Below are 13,153 nucleotides of genomic sequence, written 5' to 3'. Positions count from 1 at the left end.
ATTCTGGAAAAAAATGAACGCTGAGGGAGAAAGCAAGGACAGGCAGATTGAACTGTTGAAGGTCATCAGTTGCTTGTGAGACAGGGAGCATCAGCATAAATTCATCAAATGGAAGGTATTCAGCTGGAACTCAGAGCTTTTTTTACTCCAATAAGACAATAGAGACTGAAAGCATAACAATATAAAAGGGACTTTGATCAGGTATAGGAGAGTTGGCAAATGATTAGATTTTGGTGCTTGCCAGTAAGCTGACAAATCTTTTACAAGATTTAATTAACTATATCACCTAACCCTCCTCCACCCTACCCAGCCACCCCCCTCCACCAAATTCCAAGGGTCCAATTTGTTTAATTTCTGAAGACCTTAGACAATAAATTTGTCAGTGATGGTGACAGATGATAAATTGTCATGCTCTTAAAAGTACTTCAAAGGGCTGTTCCATTGCACCCTGATACAACACTCTGTTATAGAGGATTTAGACCAGCTGATGCAAGAAGGGATACAGTTGCATCAAAAGACATAATCTAAATACCACCATGGGGCCCAAGGATGCATTTGAATCAGTTGACATTATCCAACTTCCACCATGAGGCCAAGAGATGCAGTTGTCTTTTGTGGGTCGCAGTCTGTCAGGAGACCTTGAAGATAATTAAATCATTTGTTCAAAGAGATAAGATCTGAAGTAAACAACTTTTGGGTAATATAAGCCATGGTCCCACTGCTGAAGTTTGAGACTCTCCAAGAGGTGGCTACCGAAAGAAAATAGACACACACACCGAGAGCAGATCAGTTTATACAAGTCTTTATTACTAAATCTAAAGCTGAATTCACACTACAATATGCAAGCCCTTCCCAATTATACTTATCACTGCCTGGACTGGTCCTAACTGCCAAAGTGAGGCGATGACTGCACACTTGTAGTAGGTTGTCTGGGCACCGGTAGCAGCTTCTCCGCCTCCCCGGACTGAGACGTCGGTTTGGAATCTTGAAGTTCTTCTTCTTGCTGAGAGATGTTGCCACCTCTTGGAGAGTCTCAAACTTCAGCAGTGGGACCATGGCTTATATTACCCAAAAGCTGTTTACTTCAGATCTTATCTCTTTGAACAAATGATTTAATTATCTTCAAGGTCTCGTCTCCTGACAGTCTGTGACCAACAAAAGACAACTGCATCTCTTGGCCTCATGGTGGAAGTTGGATAATGTCTACTGATTCATATGCATCCCTGGGCCCCATAGTATAAATTTAGATAATGTCTTCCTATTCAACTGCATTCTGGGCCCCATGGTGGAATTTAGATGTGTTTACTAAATATGCATCCTGGGCCTCATAGTGGAATTGAGATTATGTTTTCTTGATGCAACTGCATCCCTTCTTGCATCAGCTGGTCTAAATCCTCCATTACACACTCCAAAATACAAACATCCATTTTGCCTTCAATGGTCTCCTGTGGTCTCTATATTTGGTGTAGCAAGACCACTTAAATTATACATCCTTGCAATGGACCAAGTGTGAGATGCCAGAAATAAAATGTGAACAATAGTGTCTGGGGGCTGGAGGGTAATGGAGGGGCAGTGAGGAAGGCAGTGGAGGGTAATCTCTTCTGCTTTTAACACATACAGGTATCATTTAATTGAACCACGAGACATTTGACTGAATCAGCAATACAATCCTTTTCGAAATTCTTCATTGAAATAAAATGGAAATGCTGAATGAAGCCCTTGAATTTAAATGCTGGTCAGATTCTTCATATTTATAGAGATTAACACAAGAAATTAACATTGACTACCTGATTAATTTCATAGATATATTGTAAGAAAAATAACGTGCAGTTAGTGGAGATCCTGCCTCTCCCCTCCAGCTTCCCAAGTCCAATTCCAAACTCAGGTGCTGTCCGTTGAGTTTGCACTCTGTGTTCTTTCTGTGATTTGAGTGGGTTAATCCTCAGGTGCTCCGAGTTTCTCCCACACCTCAAAGACATGGTGGTTGGGCTGTTCATGGCTGTAAATTGACCCTGGTGTGTAAGGGTCTGGGGGCAATTGGGTGGGAATGAATATGCATCCTGGGCCTCATAGTGGAATTGAGATTATGTTTTCTTGATGCAACTGTATCCCTTCTTGCATAAGCTGGTCTAGGGCCCCATGGTGGAATTGAGATTATGTTTTCTTGATGCAACTGCATCCCTTCTTGCATCAGCTGGTCTAAATCCTCCATTACAGACTCCAATTTACAAACATCCATTTTGTAAAATGGGTTTGGTTTAAATGGGTATGTGGTAGCACTTATCTGGTGGGCTGAAGGACTTGTTCCAGTGCTGTATCACCTCATGATTGAATCAGAATGAGTAACCACATATTTTCTGCGGATCAGATTTCAATGATCCGTCTCACACTCGTATGGTTAAAACTTCTGAAAAAAAATAAAGAACAAAAATAGCAGAATCTGGAAATGCATGGCAAATCAATTGTTATCTGACAGAGAAATACTTCAATTGTCACTGACCATTAGCTCAGTTGTCTTATAACTTTCAGTTATCATAATCTTCTCCATCTTTGGATTGAAGTAACATTGTGGTTACATCACAGGGCCTGTAATGGAATTATGAATTTAACTCCCACCACGGAATTTAAATTCAAATTAAAATAAAAACTGGTGCCAGCAATAATCAACCTGAAACTATTGGATTGTTGTCTGTTTATTTTATTTAAGAAAATGATTCCTATTTTCTTCCTCAATTTTGTTTGCTTGCATCTCTGGAACTACAACAATGTGAGTTTGACTCCTCTAAAATGACCCCTCCCTTCATGCCGGATTAGACATCATTGCTCAAATCCTGTGATGGTAAAAAACACACAGCAGATTTTGAGTGTGTACACATTGGTTATGGAAGAAGGGGAGATATGGGATGGATGCCGAATGTGAAACAAAACCAAATCTTGTCTGATCAGCTTGAGGAGCGCATGCATTTTCTGTCATCGAAGCAGAGGAAGTAATTTAAGCCAAGTTTCAGGACCAGGAATGGCCTGGTGTTAATAATTGGGGCAAGGGGCTATAGTGTTAGGAAGGGAACAGGTTCTCAGTGGGGAGTAGTGCTTTAGAGTAGCTGAGGTACAGGAGTTGTGCTATGGTCCAGCACAAGGAGCAGGTGGAGATTGAGGACTTCCACCAATGTCTTTGGCATAACTTCTTGTTTTCTATTGGAGCTGGTCTGAGTACTTCAGTTTTCTGGTTCCAAAACAATAATGAGCTTCTGATAGTTCAGCTTTTTTGTCAAAGCCCAATTTTTGCTTTTAGATTTCAGATTTCTGATTTTAGATTTATTGTCAGAATAAATACATGACATCACGTACATCCCTGGGATTCCTTTTTCCTGCGGGCAGGGCAGAATTACCACTAATTGGTAGACCAAAAAATAAACTGCACACAGTGTAAAACATGTAAACAAAGAACTGTAAACAGATAATGAATCTAAACAAACTGCAATACAGAGAGAACAAAAAAAACCAATAAAGTGCACAAGTAGGAGTCCTTAAATGAATCTCTGATTGAGTTTGTTGTTGAAGGGTCTGATGGTTCCTGAACCTGGTGGTGCAAGTCATGAGACATCTATACCTCTTTCCCGATTGCAGCAGCGATAATGATTGCTGCTGCTCTCTGATGGTAGCATTCCCCGTAGATGTACTGAATAGTGGGGAGAGTTTTGCCTGTGATGTCCTGGGCTGTGTCCACTACCTTTTGGAGGGCTTTAAGCTCAGGGCTATTGATGTTTCCATACCAGACCATGATGCAGCCAGTCAGCACACTTTTCACAAATTCCTGGGGAAGTGGCAGCGCTGATGTGCTTTCTTCATGATGTTATAATGGTGTGTATGTCCAGGAAAGATCCTCCAAGATAGTGACTCCTAAGAACTTAAATTTGCTCAATCTCTCCACCTCTGGCCCAACATTGGACAACAATTTTTTTCACAAGGATGCTTCCTGGAAGTAAATTGGGAATAGTGATAGACAACTTCAAATTGTCTTCAAGTTAATTTCAGATTTGCTATATCACGTAGAATTTGGAAAAAACATGAAATTAACTTTTATTGAATTTACCGTGTTTAATTGGATAACGATGCTGACACATTGCATTAGTTCAACTGACCTAAAAATGTTTTGCCACTGATTTTAATTTGTACTTAGCACCTGATGCCTCTCATGTCAGTGTCCAACAATAGTTGGCCAGTGCTGATGGATTCCAGTTGCCCTAATACCACTCTTCCATGTTCTAAATGTCCTGTGAAATCTTTCACCATGTTCATCACTGACTGCACCAAGATCAGCAGGGAAGACGTCCAAGTGCAAATGCAGAAAATAACTTTCAATGTCATGTTGTACTTCATGGTTTCGAATGCTGAAGTTGAAAATTATGACAGGAAATCACAAAAATAGGTTGTATCTAAAAAGAAACTGTACGTGACAGGAATAAAAACAAAAAATGCTGGAGAAACTTAGCAGGTCAAACATTGAACTTTACGTAGCAAAGGTAAAAATATATAACCGACGTTTCGCTCTTCATAAAAGTATGAGAAAATGTCGGTAGGCATCTCAACAAACAGATATGGGGGGAAAGCGGGTGGCAAAGGCAGGAGATGATAGGTGGAGAAGGGAGGGAGGGGACACCAGCAATTATAGGAAGAGGGTTGGTGGGGTGGGTAGATGGGGAAGGGAGGGGAGAACTGGAAAAACTGGAAAGGTGGAGGGGAAATAAAATGTGAGCAAGTTGAGCAGAAAGTAGAGAAGTCCATGTTAATGCCAGATGGAAAATAAGGTGCTGGTTCTCCAATCTATGAGTGGTCAGGATGGGATAGTACACAAGGCCATGGACGGACATGTGAGTGCGGAGGTGTGACCCAGAATTGAAATGGTTGGCTAGTGGGAGGTTACTATTGTGGCAGAGAGAGTAGAACTGCTGAGTGAATTGATCTCCCAATCTGAGACCAGTCTCTCCGATGTGGAGAAGGCCACAAAAGGAGCACAGGATGTAGTAAATCAGTCTTGTGGATATACAAGTGAAGTGTTGGTTCTCTTGAAAGGCCTGTTTGAGGCCCTGGACTGTGGTCATGGAGGAGATGTGGGCACAAGTGTTGCACCTTATGCACCCACAGGGGAAGATGCCGGGGTCGATAGGGTAATGGGGAATGAGTGCATGAGGGAATAAAGAAGGGAGCATTCCATACAGAAGGCTGAGAGGGGAGGAAAAGGAAAAATGTGTCTGGTGAAGGGATCCTGTAGAAAGTGCCAGAAATTCCAGTCATGTGTTGGATGTGGATGCTGGTGGTAGGTGAGAATGAGGGGGATTCTATGTTTGTTGCATCTGGGGGAAGAAGAGGCAAGGGCAGATGAGTGGGAAGTGGAGGAGGTGAGGGGTGAGTTGATGGTGATGGAAGAGAAGCCACGTTTGTGGAAAAAGGCAGACATTTCAGAAAATCCTGACTGGAAGACCTCATCTTGGGAACAGATGTATTGGAGATGGAGAAATTGAGATAAGGGGACAGGGTGTGAGGAAGTGTAGTCAATATAATTGTGGGAGTTAGAGAGTTTATATGATGCAGCCCTGATGTAGTCATCGATACACCAGAGGAAGAGTTGAGAGGTCTTGCCTATGTAGGCTTGTAGCATGGATTGTTCCACAAAGCCCACAAACAGGCAGGCATAGGCGATTTTTGTGATCATCAGCCCAAAATCCATCTAATACACCCAAAAGTGTTCAGGAAGCAAAACCTTCATTGTCCAATGTAATGATTCCCTCTTGAATTCTTTCCAGTCACACCTCAGAATTATTTTGCTTGTTGCACACTTTGCCACGAAGTGCTCCGAGATGTAATTTTACTGGGATTCCTATCTAAGAGAAGCTTCTAATCTCATGGCAGGAATTATTTGTGAAGGGCATCTGGAAGGCATCTGAAAATATCTTCAGAGCTTCCAATGGAATGAACAGAAGCAGAGGAAATACTTGTGATCAGACACAAGGATCGACGAACACGAAAACTATTCAATCAATAATTTTGGATTTTATTAGATTATAAATATCATTTTATTTATAAACTTTCAGTGAACATTACCATCTCCTGCTTTTCTTGCCAGAAAAATAAGAACTTGCACTTATAAATCACTTTGCGTCTCAGAAAGATTCCAAAAACATCTTTTGTTCATGAAGGAGGTGCAGGAGGATCAAAATTAGAACTGCCAGGCCGGGAAATAGCTTGATGCAAGCAATGAGATTGATGAAAAGTATCCTGCAACTAATTAAATCATTTCAAATTATTTAGTATATCTATCTATCTATCTTAAATTATGTCTTTGTGATATTCAAGTTAAGTTTATTATGATCATACAATTGTATAAATATAACTGGATGGAACGGAATTTGGTCCTCTGTGTAAAAACATGCAAGCACATATATAGACGTAGCACGCATATTTACAAGAGATTTATATACAGTACATATATAAAAATAAGTAAATATTGTTAAATAATAGTAGAGTCTCAGAGGGATTGTATGAGCAGTTAATCAGTCATTGAGCATTCCCACTGCCCATGGGAAGAAGCTGGTGTTTCTGGATCTGCTACTCCTGTATTTCTATATCTATATGTGATTATCATTGTGTGTGTACACCGTGATCGGGAGAAACACTGTTTCATCTGGTCAGATGATAATAAACTTGCAGTTGAACTTTAGAAATGACACATAATAGATTCTGTGACTTCAAGGAAACCAAAGTTGTTTGGCAGCTATTGAAGCAGTTTCAAGGAAAACTTGTTTGTTTTGTGGGAAATATTTGGCATCTAATTTGCACAAAGCAGAGGTTCACAAAGAACAGATGAAAATGAGAAGCAATCAATTTTCATGATTGAGCTGAAAGAGAAACACGCTCCAGGAGATTAGATATGCTGGCACAAAGTACATCCATGGAAGTTCAGAAGAATAGTTTATCTGAACAGGACAATTCGGACTGTGCATCATTTCCTCTGTCCTCATTAAAAGCAAAACACTGACAGATGTTGGATGCCTAAAATAAAACAAAAAAAAACCTGAAAATGCTCTGCAATGCAAGCAGCATCTGTGGAAATCTAAAATAGAGTAAACTTAAAATTATGAACCATTTTGTTTTATTTGTTGTCTTTGACCAGTGGTTCTCAACCTTTTTTATTCCACTCACATACCACTTAAAATTATCCCTTATTAACCACAGAGCACCCTTGGTATAGATGCTCTGAGCTTAGAAATGGGATTACTTAAGGTGGTATGTAAGTGGGAAAAAAAGGTTGCCAACCATCACCTTAAACTGTGTGTTCCAGTCCACAGTGGGATGTGAACCAACAACTTTCTGATTCAGACAGAGGCAAGTATGTTATCCCTGATATTAGATAGGATAGAGATAAATTTTTCTGTTAGATATACTTAGTTTGCAAAAGGATATTGGTGAAACATCGAATGGTCTAATATTTTATGGACTATAAAAGTATATTGCAACATTGCTAAGGCTAATAGAGTGAAAACGTATGAAAGATTCAACAACAGAAAGAGTGCAATGAGTCTCTGCCACACAAGCTGACTTTTAATATTAAATCCTTCCTCTTCCACCATTCAATGCATTTCTCAACGGTCACAAGGGAAGCAAATTAGGCAGAGCAAATCATTCCCTCCCCATCTGTTCCTGACAATCAGTACAATTCAACCGTGACAAATACTCTCCGAAAGTGTTACCCTGGGATCCAGATTTTGCTTGAATCGGGTTTTTTTTATCCTTATGAGTTACAAATGAAAAAAGCTAATTTACAAATTGTTGTGGCTGGATCTACTAAAGCATTGATTCACTTAAATTACAAAATTAAAAAGGAAACACAAGCAAGTATTTTCACTTTTCTAATTTTCGAACTTCCTGAACTGAGTGAATTGATTGGGTTCTAATCTCTAGGGTGCTAAATCTCTAGCTCATAAATGAGCTCAGACAACAAGCCCAGATTTTATCAATCCATTTCTGATGGGAAGGGTAATAGGAATTAGCAGAGATCGAATAAAGTTGCATCTTAATACTGCCATGTATATTATTTTTTAAACTTTTGAGATAGAGCACAGTAACTGGTCCTGCTGGCCAGGGGTGCAGTACTAATTTTTTAGGTGCTGGAGCTCACTAAAAATGGCAACAAGGAGGTCTTGTGAGACCTGGCCTTGGTGGCTGCCATGTTGTATGTGATGTTGTATAATTGAGAGCGAATGGTAGGTTGAGAAATGAGGACGACCAGTCATGGAAGAAACACATAGGTTCCTTGTATGTCCAGAATAGCACTCATCTTCTTCAGCATGATGCTGAACCAAGCCATGAAAGACCCCAACAATGAAGACGCTGTTTACATCCAGTACCGCACGGATGGCAGTCTCTTCAATCTGAGGCGCCTGCAAGCTCACACCAAGACACAAGAGAAACTTGTCCGTGAACTATTCTTTGCAGATGATGCCGCTTTAGTTGCCCATTCAGAGCCAGCTCTTCAGCACTTGACGTCCTGCTTTGCGGAAACTGCCAAAATGTTTGGCCTGGAAGTCAGCCTGAAGAAAACTGAGGTCCTCCATCAGCCAGCTCCCCACCATGACTACCAGCCCCCCCACATCTCCATCGGGCACACAAAACTCAAAACGGTCAACCAGTTTACCTATCTCGGCTGCACCATTTCATCAGATGCAAGGATCGACAACAGACTCGCCAAGGCAAATAGCGCCTTTGGAAGACTACACAAAAGAGTCTGGAAAAACAACCAACTGAAAAACCTCACAAAGATAAGCGTATACAGAACTGTTGTCATACCCACACTCCTGTTCGGCTCCGAATCATGGGTCCTCTACCGGCACCACCTACGGCTCCTAGAACGCTTCCACCAGCGTTGTCTCCGCTCCATCCTCAACATCCATTGGAGCGCTTACACCCCTAACGTCGAAGTACTCGAGATGGCAGAGGTCGACAGCATCGAGTCCACGCTGCTGAAGATCCAGCTGCGCTGGATGGGTCACGTCTCCAGAATGGAGGACCATCGCCTTCCCAAGATCGTGTTATATGGCGAGCTCTCCACTGGCCACCGTGACAGAGGTGCACCAAAGAAAAGGTACAAGGACTGCCTAAAGAAATCTCTTGGTGCCTGCCACATTGACCACCGCCAGTGGGCTGATAACGCCTCAAACCGTGCATCTTGGCGCCTCACAGTTTGGCGGGCAGCAACCTCCTTTGAAGAAGACCGCAGAGCCCACCTCACTGACAAAAGGCAAAGGAGGAAAAACCCAACACCCAACCCCAACCAACCAATTTTCCCTTGCAACCGCTGCAATCGTGTCTGCCTGTCCCGCATCGGACTTGTCAGCCACAAACGAGCCTGCAGCTGACGTGGACTTTTTACCCCCTCCATAAATCTTCGTCCGCGAAGCCAAGCCAAAGAATCTCTAGGGTGCTAAATCTCTAGCTCATAAATGAGCTCAGACAACAAGCCCAGATTTTATCAATCCATTTCTGATGGGAAGGGTAATAGGAATTAGCAGAGATCGAATAAAGTTGCATCTTAATACTGCCATGTATATTATTTTTTAAACTTTTGAGATAGAGCACATTAACTGGTCCTGCTGGCCAGGGGTGCAGTACTAATTTTTTAGGTGCTGGACCTCACTAAAAATGGCAACAAGGAGGTCTTGTGAGACCTGGCCTTGGTGGCTGCCATGTTGTATGTGATGTTGTATAATTGAGAGCGAATGGTAGGTTGAGAAATGAGGACGACCAGTCATGGAAGAAACACATAGGTTCCTTGTATGTCCAGAATAGCACTCATCAGGGGTGGGGGGGGGGTGGGTGGGGAGAACCGCCGCTACAACCCGGAGTGATGAGGTTCTGGAGTGGCCCCGTAGTGGCACCATGAGCTCCAGCAGCACTGCACCTCCACTGCCAGCCCATGTGACCAATTGACTGACTAACCTCATACGTCTTCAGAATATGGGAGGAAACTAGAGAACCCAGAGGACAGCCAGGCAGACATGGGGTGGGCGCACAAAACTCCTTACAGCCAGCACCAGATTTCAACCTGGGTCATTGGCATTGTAGTGGCATTGTGCTAACCACTACATTAACCATGCTGTTCTATTGGACCTGATAAGGTCATTAAACTTACAAAGTTGCTGGGAAATGGTGAATGTTACCATATCAGTATTAAACTAGTTAATTCCCACTGCATTTGCACAACTACTCTTGCAATGCAGGAATAATTTATTCTGCTGAAGGTTGTGCTCTTTGCTTAAGGATTTGAAAATAATGTGTTTCAAAGGATTTTGTTGAAGGAATTTTATCACTTTAGAGGGGAAGTACCAACTGAGAGTTCACCTAAAAACATTATAAGAAGTCTCTCCCATTATTGTGAAAATGTGGATCAGCTTTCATGACATTAAATAGCAGTGTATCACCATCCACTCTCCTGCTTTGATAATGTGAAATATCAAAACTTAAGAATCACTTGGCTATTCAATAGAGATGTAGGCTGGGGATGAGAGGTAGCATACAATGGCTGAGAACATCCTGTTTTTTTAATTATTTTTCGTGCTTAAATGCTTTCTATCCAGTGTCACCATGTAACAATCCAAAAGAAGAACATGAGTGGTCTACCATCACAATCGGTCCACAACAGCTGCAATATCACTGCCTCTCCACTCAGCTCTGAATCACCTCGAATACAGCAATACCTACATCAAGCTACTATTCATCAACTGCAGTTCAGCTTTCAACACCATCATACCCTCAGTACTGGTCAACAAGTTCCAACACCTGGGCCTCTACATCCCTCTCTGCAACTGGATTCTTGACTTCCTAATAGGAAGACCACAACCAGTATGAATCAGAAATAATGTCTCCTCCTCAGTGGCAATCAATACAGCCGTACCTCAGGGATGTGTGTTTAGCCCACTACTCAACACACATGACTATATGGCTAGGCATAATTTGAATGCCATCTACAAATTTGCCAATGACCAAATTTGCCAATGGTCGTCGACAGAACCATAGGCGGCAATGAGGAAGTGTACAAGAGTGAGATAGATCAGCTGGTAGAATTGTGTCACACTGACAACCTCACACTCAACATTAGCAAAACCAAGGAGCTGATTGTGGACTTCAGAAGGGGGAATTCAGGAGAACACGAACCAGTCCTTATCAAAGGCTTAACAGTGGAAAGGGTTAAGAATTTCAAATTCCTGGGTGTCCCCATCTCTGAGGATCTGCCCTGGAGTCTCCATGTCGATGCAATCACTAAGAAGACTCGCCAAGGGCTATACTTTGCGAGGAGATTTGGTATGCCACCAAAGACTTGCAAATTTCTGTACCATGGAGAAATATTCTGACTGGTTGGATCACTGTCTTGTATGGAGCTGTCAATGCAAAGGATAGGAAAGGACTCCAGAGAGTTGTGAACTCAGCCAGCACCGTCATAGGTATCAGTCTTCTCTCCATCAAAGACATCTACAGGAGACAGTGCGTTAAGAAAGCAACCTCTACCCTCAAAGACCCTCAACACCCAGGCCATGCCCTTTTTGCACTTCTACCATCAGGAAGGAGATACAGGAGCCTGAAGACGAGTACCCAACAGAACAAAAAATACTTCTTCCCCTCAGATATCAGATTTTTGAACTCACTTTCTCTTCTCTTTGAACCAATTTATATATTTCTGATTCTGCCAGAGGAGCGAAAAGCAACCAAAGCTTCATGAAAATATCTGTATATCTCCAAATCACTAGCACCACGTATGCTGAAATCTGAACCTAAACACAATCTGCTGAGGAACTCAGTGGGTCGAGCAGTCTCAGTCGGGGAGGGGGAAAGAACGGCTGACATTTCAAGCCAAAACTCTTTATTAAAACTGGAGAAATGCAATAAAGAAGCCAGAGTAAAGAGGAGGTGGTGGAAGTGGCGTGATGGGGAACATCATGTGAAGCAGACAGAGATGAAACATAATGATTGGGCAGATGCCAGACAATGGGAGAGATTGCAGCCCATCAGTAGTTTTGCATTTCAAACATTACTGCACGTCAGCTTTGAACCGAAAAAAGTGATTCCTGATTTATCGGCGGGAGGCTGGATTTTTGTAGATGCATCACCACACCAAGTTTGTACATGAAGCTGAGAGTAATATGTGGAAATTGGCAACTTGTGGACATTTCCTATATAGGCACCATCCCGTCAACAAAAGAAAGTAACGGTAGCTTAAAAACTAGAAATGCTGGGAAACTTTTTGGGCAAATAGTGATCCAAAGAAAAAAAATTGCAACAGTCAGAATTATGTCTATGACTGCTCTTTGGAAGAGGTATCAGATATAATTGGAATATGATGTCCAATGGGTGGAGAAGACCAGATATGGTTGGACCCATTGAATGCTAAATGAGCATTAAACTTAGTTTTCTGCAATTATCCCACCATGATTCACTCCTCCCCACTTCCTATACAATGATTTATTTAAAAGAAGAAAAAAAGACAATTCAGGCAGCGCCTGTGGAGAAAGATTAAGTGGTAACTTTTTACCTCAGTGATTTTTCATCAGTAGGGTGTTGATTGATAAATTTCCATTAAAATAGTTCTCATGAAAGGTTGTGGTTCAGAAATATTTATTCTGTTTTTATCTCTCCACCGAAGCTGTTTGATCCACTGAATATTCCCAGCATGTTCTTTTTTATTTCAGATTTTCAGCATCTGCAGGGTCCCCCCCCCCCCCCCCCCCACCTTTTAAAGCTCTCACACATTGATTGGATTGTGTCATGAGAACAGGATGTTGTCCACGTTACACACATCCTGCAATCACTATCGACTGCAAATTAAGCTGGAGGAGAGAGGATCTAAATTAGGGAAAAATGCTAAAAATGTCTTGAGATCCAAATGGATGGCTAACTTCTTTCCAAGGGTAGTGAGAATCCCGAACAAACAAAAGAACAGCTCACACTCACCATCCAAGACTCTAATGTTCATGAAGCAACATTTATTTATTTATTTGCATAGATTAAATAAGAAAATTGCAATTAACATCTGCCTTAAACCTCTCAACTGCTACATTCTTCCTATATTGATGTATAGCTGTGAGTTATGGACCATCACAAATGC

General features: G+C 41.8%; 1 long non-coding RNA gene across 1 annotated transcript in view; it reads left to right on the top strand.

Moving 5' to 3' along the window:
- The window catches only part of LOC138756549 (uncharacterized), a 108,617-nt gene that overhangs the window by 79,633 nt on the left and 15,831 nt on the right, over positions 1 to 13,153 (top strand). The gene's annotated exons all lie outside the window — the stretch shown is intronic.

The sequence above is a fragment of the Narcine bancroftii genome, chromosome 3, assembly GCF_036971445.1.
Source record: "Narcine bancroftii isolate sNarBan1 chromosome 3, sNarBan1.hap1, whole genome shotgun sequence".
Classification (NCBI taxonomy): Eukaryota; Metazoa; Chordata; class Chondrichthyes; order Torpediniformes; family Narcinidae; genus Narcine; species Narcine bancroftii.
This window is presented reverse-complemented; position numbering and strand designations above follow the sequence as displayed.